Source organism: Argiope bruennichi, chromosome 11 (genome assembly GCF_947563725.1).
Source record: "Argiope bruennichi chromosome 11, qqArgBrue1.1, whole genome shotgun sequence".
NCBI lineage: Eukaryota > Metazoa > Arthropoda > Arachnida > Araneae > Araneidae > Argiope > Argiope bruennichi.
In genome coordinates, this window is record NC_079161.1 from 79,841,141 (window position 1) to 79,853,500 (window position 12,360).

Below are 12,360 nucleotides of genomic sequence, written 5' to 3' on the forward strand. Positions count from 1 at the left end.
ACCTCCACTGTTTCATACAGATTATTTTGATATATAAATAATTGTATTTGGTTGATTTCTTGTTGAGTTATGATTGTTTGAATGAAGCAACATAGTGGGAAAATGTCATTCTTCATAATATGAGTTTTATAAAAAGCGTAACTAGAGTTTTTAATGAAAGCATTTCAAGAAAAATAATTAACTTGAGAAATATTTCAAATATTGACAACATCTTGGTATCATTTGAAAGATAAAGGATCAGAGAACATTTTGAAGAAATAAAAAAAAAAAAAATATTCGATATTTTGAACGATTTTCGAAATTTCAAGTGTGTACGTACACCTTATGACATTTGTTCACCTTAAAAAGAGTCGTTAGGGGTTAAACACTAACATATAAGAGATGGATTGAGAAATTTATTCATACATTTTGCCATTATAAAAACAATAGAAAAGTATGATGCCCATCTCTAAAAATTGTCATCCAAATGTAGGGAGCCTTCAATCCACAGGTTTATTTCTTTGATATTTATTTCTCAAATTAAACCTTTTATATAACAGTTGTCTATCTTTCACCTAAAGCAGAAAATAGTTTCAAAATAAAAAACAACTCTTGATTGCTTTTAAATAAAAAATATTAAACAAAATTGCTTTAAAATCCTTGAAGTTCTTTTCAATTATTTCCCAGTGTTTTAACTAAGAAATTACATATTTCAATGTTTTTAATATTTTTACAAGCAAGAAATAAATATAGAAATAAAAAATTCAATTTAAAAAGAAAGAAATCGATTAGATGGCAGACGATTCTTCTATCACACAGAATTCTTTAATGCTTTTAAAATGATTTGGTTTGCAGACGATTTCTCTATCATCCAGTAAATTATCCGTAATTTTAAAAGCTAATAATTATTATTATTTATCATTAATCTCTAGTTTTAGTCTCTCATGTGGTGGCATTGTTTTAACTTGATTTTCAAAATAAAATATATTTATAAGCAATCCATTTTCTTATTTCTACATGACAATATCAGTGACGCTTTTTCTTTTATTTTCATAAAACATTCTTATTAAAGGTTAATTCATCTTCTACGGAAGAAATAATCCGCTATTAACTTCTATTCAGTGATAAAACGCAAACAATAAGAAGATGAAAAAAGTTACATAACGCTTTTTTCTATTAAAAATATAGTTTCTTTTTCTCTCCATACATTTTTAATATATAAATAGTATATCAGTTTGACGTACTGAAATAACATATCCTATTATTTCAAAGTAGGAACTGTAACATGTTCAGTTGACACAAAAGTAAAGAGATAATAGAATTTCAGTTTTGTAAATAAAAAAATCCAACGCACATCAGTTATCTCCACTTCTAAAACGCATTCAAGGTACCTTTGATTACTGAAGCATCAAATGAGATATATTTGCCTTTTTAAAAGCCAACTGCTCGAGTTCAGAATTTTTTTTTCATGCAAACTTATCGCGTTACAGATGGCTTACAAAATGATTAAAGTTTCACTTCTTTTTTGCAAGATTATTTTTTTTTTCATTAATACGGTCAGTTTGCCCTAAAGATAAACCCTTTGCTCTTTCTACTAATCGGATTTTTTTTTCATGTTGTAATGTGTATTCTTTGCTTTGTCTGTGATATTTTGTGTAATGAATTTCATGCAATCATTTCTTTGGGCCGATATTTTTTTTATCTAATTACAATTGATTTTAATCTGAAAATTTTTGAAAGGAGATATTGTATTTCAAAAAAAAAAGTAAGAAAGAGAATTAAAGTGGATAATGTGAAAGTGACTACGTTGAAAGTAGATTTTGAATTTCATATTTATTGTTCATAATTCTGCACATTTATTAGAGTTGTACAAAGTGTATAAAAAATATGACACTTTTAAATTATGAATCTTTTAAAATTTGAGGCAAAAGATGACATTTTGCAAAATGTCTTACATTCGATTCAATAACCGCAATTGGATTCTCTATTCCCTTGAAGGAACTGTCATCCTGTCTATCCTTTTGGAAATTGTTAATTAACTTTCAAACCATCCATATACCCTACGTTGTTAAGTATAAAAATATTCTCATGATTTTCATGACAACTGGTCACCTTTATGGCCATCTTTATAAATAACCTGAATTTCCATGAATTGTTATTTCAACAAACTTTGGTGACACAAACTTATTATGACACAAAAGTAAAGCAGTTTTATCAATTATTCTTGAACAATTAAATTGAGTAATCTCATTGGCTAGCTATAAATCCAACTGGCGAAATTAATAGACGAAATCTATCGGATTGTTAAGGATTAAATCTGAGCCAAGACTTTATTTTGCGATACCTCTAGAAAAGAGTAGAGTAGGCAAGGGACCATAAATGATTTTTCTAAACATTATGGACTTTAAAAAAACATATATTTCGGCGAAATTGATGGACTTACTAGGGTTGGTGAATTCAGTCACAGTTTTGCTATCGAGTATATATAATGTAATATATTTTTTGAGATTTTTCTAGAAGGCGGCATATGGTGTTGGATAGATGTTTAATGGTAAATTTATAGCTCAGGAATTTTAATGTGAAACAAAAACTGGTGAAATCGTATAGGTTGTTAAAAGTGGATGGCTCTTTCTTTGATTCTCCTGATTATTTGAAATAACTTTTTAAAATATTTGTGCGTAAATGTAACTGAATCCGACCTTATATTATTTCAATATTGCCTGATATTGCTACATCATGAGTTTGGACATGAGAAGTTGCAGATATCGCTTTCCAGGTGGAAGTAGAAATAATGTGGAGTTGATTGTTTTTATTCAGATTACGGAAAATACCCCCTAAAAGTGACGGATTAGGCATTGAAATGTGATTTGTGTTTCAGTCATGACAGAAAACCCTTTATCTTCACTTTCCGCCAATGTTATAGCAAAAATGGTTATTTAGATCTTAAGCAGGGTGACATTTGTGAGCAGTTGAAGTACTCACAGCATTTCAAAAGTTGCAGGTTTAAAGAATGAAAGCAGTGCTATTGACAACGATATTGTGTCTATATCACTACTACAAAAATACCAAATATGTATTTCAAATTGGTATAGAAAGGATGTGAAAAATACATTTAAATGATTGCATTCTTTAGAAATATATAAATAAATTTTAATGTGAAAATACTTTTATTTGAGCTATAATCAAAAATAACTTTTTTCTTTTCGTTTGTTGTTTTATTTTTAAATAAAATGAAAATATCATTAGAGCAAACGATTTTTGGAAAATGTAGCATGCAATTTTTTAATTGCCACTGAAAATAAATTTTCTTCTGAAATTGCAAATAAGTTTTAAATAATCAATAAACTTTTATTTAATACTAGCCGCCTTTGACGACCAGCCGGTTCGCCAATCTTAATGTTCGTTTAAATTTTAATAATTAAATATTTTACGCTACTTTAATAGATTCTTCATCAAAATATTTAAAAACTTCTAATTTTGATAGTCATATAATTCAATCATAATATTATAAATGCCTTCAGTCATAACGTAATATTATCTCTCTCATTTTCTGTTAGCACCCGTAGAATTTATGCTTTAAATTAAAGTGGAAAGAATTAATCTGCAATTAATATCATAATATTTTTTACTGAAACAAAGCATTTTTTTATAATATGATTACTGATAACAGAGTCACTGAGTGTTTAAACTTTATGGGCACTTAAGAATATCTTTTTTTAATTTATGCAATATCTCAAGACTTTGTCAACAAAATTTTCTGAAATTCATCATGAACAGATCGATTCATTAACAATGTTTCATTTTAAATGCATCAAACACTAAGAAAAATAAAACGAATCGTTTAAAATAATCGGTCGAACACAGGTTTAAAAAAAGTACTTAAAAAACGATGTACTAAAAACTATAAGCATATACAAAAAATATATAACTAACATAAATACAATTTACTTACAAAAGCATGCAACTAACCTAAAAATAATTTAAATCATTCGTTGCTTGTCATGCCAACAGTCAGAACATAATGCGCATGCGTGAATTTTCTTCGCCAGTTACGTTAGCGCAAATGCGTGAATTTTTCTACGCCAGTTGGGGTAACGCTATGCAGATTATACATTTTTACTTTCCTTTATTCTGTGTTATTTTAATTCAAAAGTACTTCAGAATGAATCTGAAACATGGATTAATTAACAATGTTTCATTTTAAATGCATAAAACATTAAGAAAATAAACAGAATCGTTTGAAATAATCTGCCGAAAAATATTAACCGTAGCCTCATTACTGTTGGGAGAAAAAAACAACTGAAGCCTTACTCAGTGGGAAAAATGAAAGATTTTTTTGGCGGAAAAGTTGGCGGTGGGGAAAATGGAAGATTTTTTTGGCGGGAAAGTTAGTTTTTAATTAATAATTAAAATTTCAAAAAAAGGGACCCCAGGTGCACATTCCCGACCTCTAAGGTATACATGTACCAAATTTGATAGCTGTATGTCAAATGACCTGGCCTGTACAGCGCCAACACACACACACACACACATTGAGCTTTATTATAAGTATAGATTGCTGTGAACATTTTGAAGAGAATCAAATGAAAAAAATCTGTGATGTTTATAATCTAATCTTTCAATTAAAATGGCAGTTCTAATCTTTTTTTTACCCATATTAGAGCCTGTTTTTAAAATTTATTCTTAAAGTATTTGATTTTTGAAAATAAATCGAAAATGTATTGTCATAAAATTATTTTTAAATCCTTTACTATAAATAAAATGCTCAGAACAAAAAAGAAAAAAGAATTGATTCTAAATAAAGTAATTTCTAAATTAGAATAATATGAGAACAAAAGTTCAAAAATTATAACGTTATGATCAAAAATATTTCATTTAATTTTGGTTAAAATAAAAAATTTAAAAAATATTAAATTTTTCATAATTTGAAAATCTGAAAAATTCATGGTATTTTTCTGTATACATATATAGTCTCTATAAATACATTACTTCCAAGTAATAAAAAATAAGTCTTAATAGATGCATAAATTTTATTAATATTATGTTACAAAAAAATTCATATGATTGTAATAAACAGATTTTATATAGACGGGTTATGTAGAAATCTGTAAAAAAAGATTTATAAGAAAGATTTGATATCACACTGGTATGAATCGCAGTTAAAAAGTTAAAAATAATATTAAAACCAATGCACCAAATTTGATTTCTTTCAATCTCTTCGTTAGATGTAGATCCAAAAGATCTTTAAAATTAAATAAAATACTGCATTTGGTCCGAAGTAATATCTTTTGCAGGAATATTTTATATTTTCGTATTTGCATCTCTGTTACATTCACCCAACCATAATGCATATTAAAATTAAAATTTTTTAAGTCACGTTCTGAGAAAAGAAAAAGAAAAAAAATTTAGTGATGTTGTTTACATTTTCAAAAATAAATTGATGTGCCTCCGGCTTTTCACGCCTATTCATATAATATACTAGCCGCCTTTGGCGACCAGCCAGTTCGCCAATCTTAATGCTCGTTAAAATTTTAATAGTTAAATATTTTATGTAATTCCTACTTTAATAGCTTTTTCATTAAAATATTTCAAAATTTCAAATTTCAATTCACTCATAATATTATAAAGACCTTCAGTCATAACGTAATCTGTATCTCTCTAATTTTCTGTTAGCTCCCGTAGAATTTATGCTTTACATTAAATTAAAGTGTAAATGATTAGTCTGCAATTAATATAATAATATTTTTTACTGAAACAAAGCATTTTTTTTAATAATATGATTACTGATAATAGAATCACTGAGCGTTTAAACTTTATGGACACTAAAGAATATCTTTCTTAATTTATGTATTATCTCAAGAATTTGTCAACAAAATTTTCTCAGATTCATCATGAACAGATCGATTCATTAACAATGTTTAATTTTAAATGCATCAAACACTAAGAAAATAAAATGAATCGTTTAAAATAATCGGTTGAAAACATGTTTAAAAAAACTACTTAAAAAACGATGTAAAAACTATAAGCATATACAAAAAATATATAACATAAATACAATTTACTTACAAAAGCATGCAACTAATCTAAAAATAATTTAAATCGTCCGTTGATAATGGTTGTCATGGCAACAATTGGAACAGAATGCGCATACGTGAATTTTCTTCGCCAATTACGGTAACGCAAATGCGTGAATTTTTCTACACCAGTTCTACGCTATGCAGATTATACATTTTTAATTTCCTTTATTCTGTGTTATTTTAATTCAAAAGTACTTCAGAATGAATCTGAAACATGGATTAATTAACAATGTTTCATTTTAAATGTATAAAACATTAAGAAAATAAACAGAATCGTTTGAAATAATCCGCCGAAAAACGTTAACCCTAGCCTCATTTCTGTTGGGACAAAAAGAAACTGAAGCCTTACTCTGTTGGCGGTGGGGAAAATGGAAGATTTTTTTGGTGGGAAAGTTAGTTTTTAATTAATAATTAAAATTTCAAAAAAAGGGACCCCAGGTGCACATTCCCGACCTCTAAGGTATACATGTACCAAATTTGATAGCTGTATGTCAAATGACCTTGCCTGTAGAGCGCCAACACACACACACACACATTGAGCTTTATTATAAGTATAGATTTCCATAATCGGCGAAATTATGAAGAATTGTCAGTACTTACTATACCAACTAGACTATCACTACCCACTATGCCATCCGGAAGTTAATATTTTTCCCAACTCAAGAGGGTTACTACTACTTATTCTTTTGAAATTTTTCTTATGTTTTTTTTTTTGTGTGTGTGTATGTGTTAAAAATAAATCATTGTCTTGTTCTTATTTTTGCCATAGCATTTTTTGAAGACATTCATAATTAAATGAGGAAACCTCTCTGCTCACCACAAAACATACTTTTTCATCCTGTTAAAATCGAAAAATGACGTTTTAAAGATATAAAACATACTTACTAAATTATTTTGCATTGTATCTCAAGTAAACAATTACCGTGTTGCAAGAGAAATATCCTTCATTCTATGTATATTCCCTTTCTCTTTTAAGTATTCATAATAACCCACACAACTATTTTAAAATACGAATAAAATTCCAATAAAATCGACTAAAATTAATCAAATAGAAAGATAGTGGGAATCCAATTTACGATAAGTAAAACATCATAAATCATTTAAATCTTTTAGATAAAAATTAATTATTAGTTTTAAAAGGAATTCAAGGACTTTCGGTTATTGATGTTACTATGGAAACGCCTCGTATTACGAACTTGCCGTTGATATTTCTCTATTTTTTTAGCACAATGATGCTCATAGCATACTGTTTACATAGGATAATGTTTGCTCACACATGTTTGACATTTGTTTTATAAAAGAATCATTTAAATCGCTCCACAGGGTAGATTGTAAGGTTTAAAGCTAATACAGTTGGCAAATATTGGTACTTTTTAATTAACGGCGAATGATTGACGATTCGTTGGTGAAAACAAACAATAGGATTTTCTTTCTGTAAACTTTGTATAAAAAGCGTAAACATATACTTGTTTTCTTTTAGTAAATTAGAAGCGCTCTCAAGCACCCTCCTAGTGTTGCCATGTCAATTAGATGTTGGCGTTACATTTGGCGAATTTTGGATCTTTCACAGTTAATTATTAATTACTCAAATATTTACTTGTTGCAAAAAAGGCGTTTTCTCACAAAGTCTTTTTTGAAATTTTATTGAGAATTTTGATTAAAAATCGAATGAAATTTTGCCGATTTTCATTTACTTAGAATTGTTCAATTTCACAAAATTCTTTTTTGTACTGACCATTTGAATTTTCTTGTACAAAAAGAGAAAATATTGATTTAATAATAAGATAACTATGTATAATACTAAAGACGATAAATATATTAATAAGATAAATATTATTAATAAGATAAAATCCCCTTGCGCCAGAAGGTTGGTAGATGAGTTTAACACCAAATTCGTGGACTTCTTTCAAATTTTCACCAAATTCATGTTGAGAAAGTCTGTCTGTCTGGTTGTTCTGAATAAGAAAGAACATGATTACTACAAAACTAAATAATATTCGAATAAAACTAACACCTAAATTTAGCATTAAAGAAAAGATTGATATAAAACTTGGAATCAAATTCAAAACAGGGATTGACTGGTTGTCCCATGTACGTAAACTCGATAACTCATAAATGTAGTGAATTAAAGAACCAAAATTCGGTGGGCGATCTTCTGACTACAGTTATAGTTCCTTTTTCAAAATTTAATTTCTAAACTACTAAACTCAGTGGCACGACAGCCCATGTGGGCTAAGGCCTACAGTGTCCATATCTGCTTTCTAGACCGAGGACCCTGGGTACGAGGCATAGATGGTCAGCCTAACGCAGCCCCCAATGTTTAGTTCTCAAGTATGCTTGGACCTCAGTTTATCGGGACATTGAAGAGATGAAAGGCTGCGTCGGCCTTACTAGCCCAAAGATTGAACTTAGGAACTGCGCGTAGAGAGCGCAATGCGCTATCACTACGCCACTGGGCTTCAAATTTTAATTTCAGTAAGGTGAAAAATGGCATCCAAAATAATTATACAATTTAATGTACTTTCAGATAAAAAAAAAATTTCTCTAAGATTATGGCTAGTTTTTCCACTAAAATTCTTTCAAAAGTTTTCGTCGGTCACTTCAAAGCACATCATTACGCAAAACTAAATGTCATACCAATTTAAATTTCATCATTTTTCTTCTTTAACTCCAGAATGTTAGAGAGTTGGTTAAGTATACTTACTACATTCAGTTCAAATTCTTCCTTTCCTTCATTACTTCTTATGTGAATTATATCTGATAAACTAATCTTTTGATTGGTTTTTACTTCATGTACAGAGGGGTACTTTTTTTTTCTCGCTATGTTCGTTAAGTTAGCATGCCATCTTATGGTACATACATTTAAGCTCAAGCCGGCACGAAAGCTCACATATTTTTCGTTTTGATTCAATTAGAGAAATGAAATTGTTTTGCATATACGTTGTTTTGCCTTTTATTTCTCTTCCTTGAGCTCAAATATCCAATGAATTCTGCTATTGTCCCCTCGTAACGTCCATTCATGTTCAAAAACTCAAGCCATTTAATGGTATCATTTCTCTTTATTTCTTCCTTATGTTAATAAATTTTTCAAAAAACATTTTTAAACACATTTTTTTTAAATATACAATACACAAACAAAGCACATTTTTTAAATATACTTTACAACAGGAATTTTGAATGATTCATTTGCAGATTTTATGCGTTAAAAAACACTTTTGTCTGTAAGTTATCCACCTATGAATGATAGCTTATTTATCTATTTATTTCTAAATTAATTTTATCAATCGTTGTATTTTGTACGAAGCGAATTTTTATCTCAGAATTTACAGAAAGGCATTTTCAGTCAGTTAGTTAGTATTAACTTCTTTTATTTAGATGGTAGAGTTAAAATGAGGTGCTGATAAATTTCCCTATTTTTCACCACTTATAATAGTAAAAATCTCCTATTAAAATAACTATTAAATATATCTTGTAATCCCTGCACAATTTTGTGTAATATATTTCAGAGAAACTATGAAAAAACTTTGAAGAAAAAATGCATATACAGTGTCTCACAAAAGTGATGGGACACTTGTGCTTCACAAAAGGAAACTGTAATAAAATAAATTTTAAAAACATGTACAAATTTTTGTGGGTGTGTTTCATACTTAAATTTAGTAACAATTATTACATAACATACATTTTGTCAAAATATTAAAATATTAATTTAATAAAAATACAATTGTTTAGAACGGAGCAAAAAATAGCTCACATAAGTGATGGGACACCATTAGATATGCAACAAAAATCGTCTGAAATAAGCAATAGAAATATTATTGTTGGTTTATTTTTACTCAAAAGCAATCGGCAATAATTTATAAAATCGTCTGCAGTATTTCTCCTCAGTTTGTTTTGGATTTTTTGTGTTTTTTAGCTCTGTGCAGCCATGAATGCTAAACGAAAAGAAACTTCGCCTGAAATTCGAAAATGAATTATTAATTTGCATATTGAACGTGGAAAATCTATTAGAAAAACTGCTGAAACAGTTAACTTGAGTCATTCAACAGTTTTCAATATCATTAAACGATATAAAAAGAATCATATTATTCAGGATAAAAGAAGACCTGGCCGACCACCAAAGCTATCCTACGGAATAAAGCGAATTATCGTTGGAAATATTAAAAAAAATCCAAGAAAGAGTGCTCCTAAAGTTTCTGCTGATTAACAAGCATTATATGGAATAATTGTTAATCCTGAGACTATTAGAAGGGTATTCGATCTGCTGGATATCACGGTAGAGTAGCCAGGAAAAAATTCTTCGTAAGTGAAAAGAATAGAAAACTCAGACTATTTTTCGCAAAATCCAACATAAATAAGAATTCTGATTACTGGAATAAAGTTATATTTGCTGATGAGAGTAAATTTAATATATTTGGTTCTGACAGTAGAATCTTGGCATGGAGAAAACCCAGGGAAGAATTTCGCAAACAGAACTTGTTGCCAACAGTAAAACATGGTGGCGGAGGAGTTATGGTGTGGGGGTGTATGTCGTCCGCTGGAGTTGGTAATCTTGTTTTTATTGACAGTATAATGGATCAGTACAAGCATATTGACATTTTAAAGCAAAATTTGAAATCTTCAGCACGAAAATTGAACCTTCATAACGATTTTAAATTCTACTAGGACAATGTGCCCAAGCACACTGCTTTGAACGTTAGACTCTGGCTGCTGTATAACTGTCCTGAAATAATAAAAACACCACCAAGAACTGGAATCAAGAATTCGCAAACACACCATTTCTTCAAAACAACAATTAAAATCGATGCTTCAAGAAGAATGGGGTAAAATCACTCCAGAAATCACAAAAAAATGAGTCGAATGCATCCCAAGAAGATTAAATCATGTTCTAAAAATAAAAGGAAATCCAACAAAATATTAAAACCTTTTAAAAAGTAAAATTTTTGGATAAATATTTGATGGAAAAGTAAGTGTCCCATCACTTATGTGAGCCATTTTTTGCTCCATTCTAAACAATTGTAGTTTTATTAAATTAATATTTAAATATTTTGACAAAATGATTAAATATTTTGACTTCGATTTGATTGAAATATTCTTGAAGTACCTGGAGAGGTTCGATAATGATGACGGACCTTTTTTGTATTTTAAAGATTTTATTGTTTCTCCGCTTTCGGGAGTTGGTTTGAGCCTTGCCTTTCGGCTTGCTGCTTCGTCGATGATGTTACAAAGACTGATGGATTTTTTACATATACCGCTAGAGGGCGTTACAAGTGAGAGGCGGGGCAACATGCTTACGTAACAGTACCCATCAGCAAATTAATTCGCACATTCATATCTCTTGTTTTTAAATTTTATTTTATAATTTTGATACTTGGTTTTCATATAAAGAAATATTGTTTTTCTTTTATAGTAAAATAAAAAAAATAATAGTGATTTTGTGCAAGTACAGATCTTTTTTTTTGGTATTGTTTATCTAAATATAATTATAAATTACAATTTATTTTATAATTTCTTCAAATCCACTCATTAATTTCTTCCCTCTAAAAGATCTGAAAGACATTTAAATGCATATTTAATATTTATGCATTATTGCCATAGTTTTATTTTGCAATAAAGGTGGGTTTATACTCAGCGAGCTACAAACCTTCCTGTAAGAGCACCAATGCGCAGAAACTGTTTAGTAGCAGATTCTTGTTCGCTCTCTGCGCATGCGCATTTTTCATTCTACGCATGCGTGACTTACAGGAACCTTATAACTGGTTGAGTGTAAACTCACCTTAAGAATGAACATAATTTTTTTTAAATCTGAGCGTTTCTAAGCGTGATGGAAAATTATAATTAAAGCTAATTTTTCCCACGCAAGCGAACAAGCTCGTGCAAGTTAAAAATTTTATTTTTATTTTATGGGAAATAAATGGATGGAAAATATGATCGTTCTTTTTTTTTAATTCATTAAAAATGGAAGCACAATTTATAGGTTTAAATACTGTTTCATTGCAAAGAAAAATTTTTAAACTTTATGATCATTTTTAGCCATAATATTTTTTTTTCTCTTTTAGCGTTTGGTTTTCTTTCCCAAAAGTTTCTTCCTTTCCTTAATCTGGAAAAGAAAACGATTTATTTAAATCAAATACAACTCTTGTAAACAAATAAAACATACACCAATGAAAATTATTCAATTATAAATCCAAACATATATTCTTAAACAGCTTTGAAATATTGAAAGTACATAATATCATCTATGATTCCAAGTTTATTATCATAATAAGGTATAGGCATATATGTAGATAAAACAAGTTATTTCAAA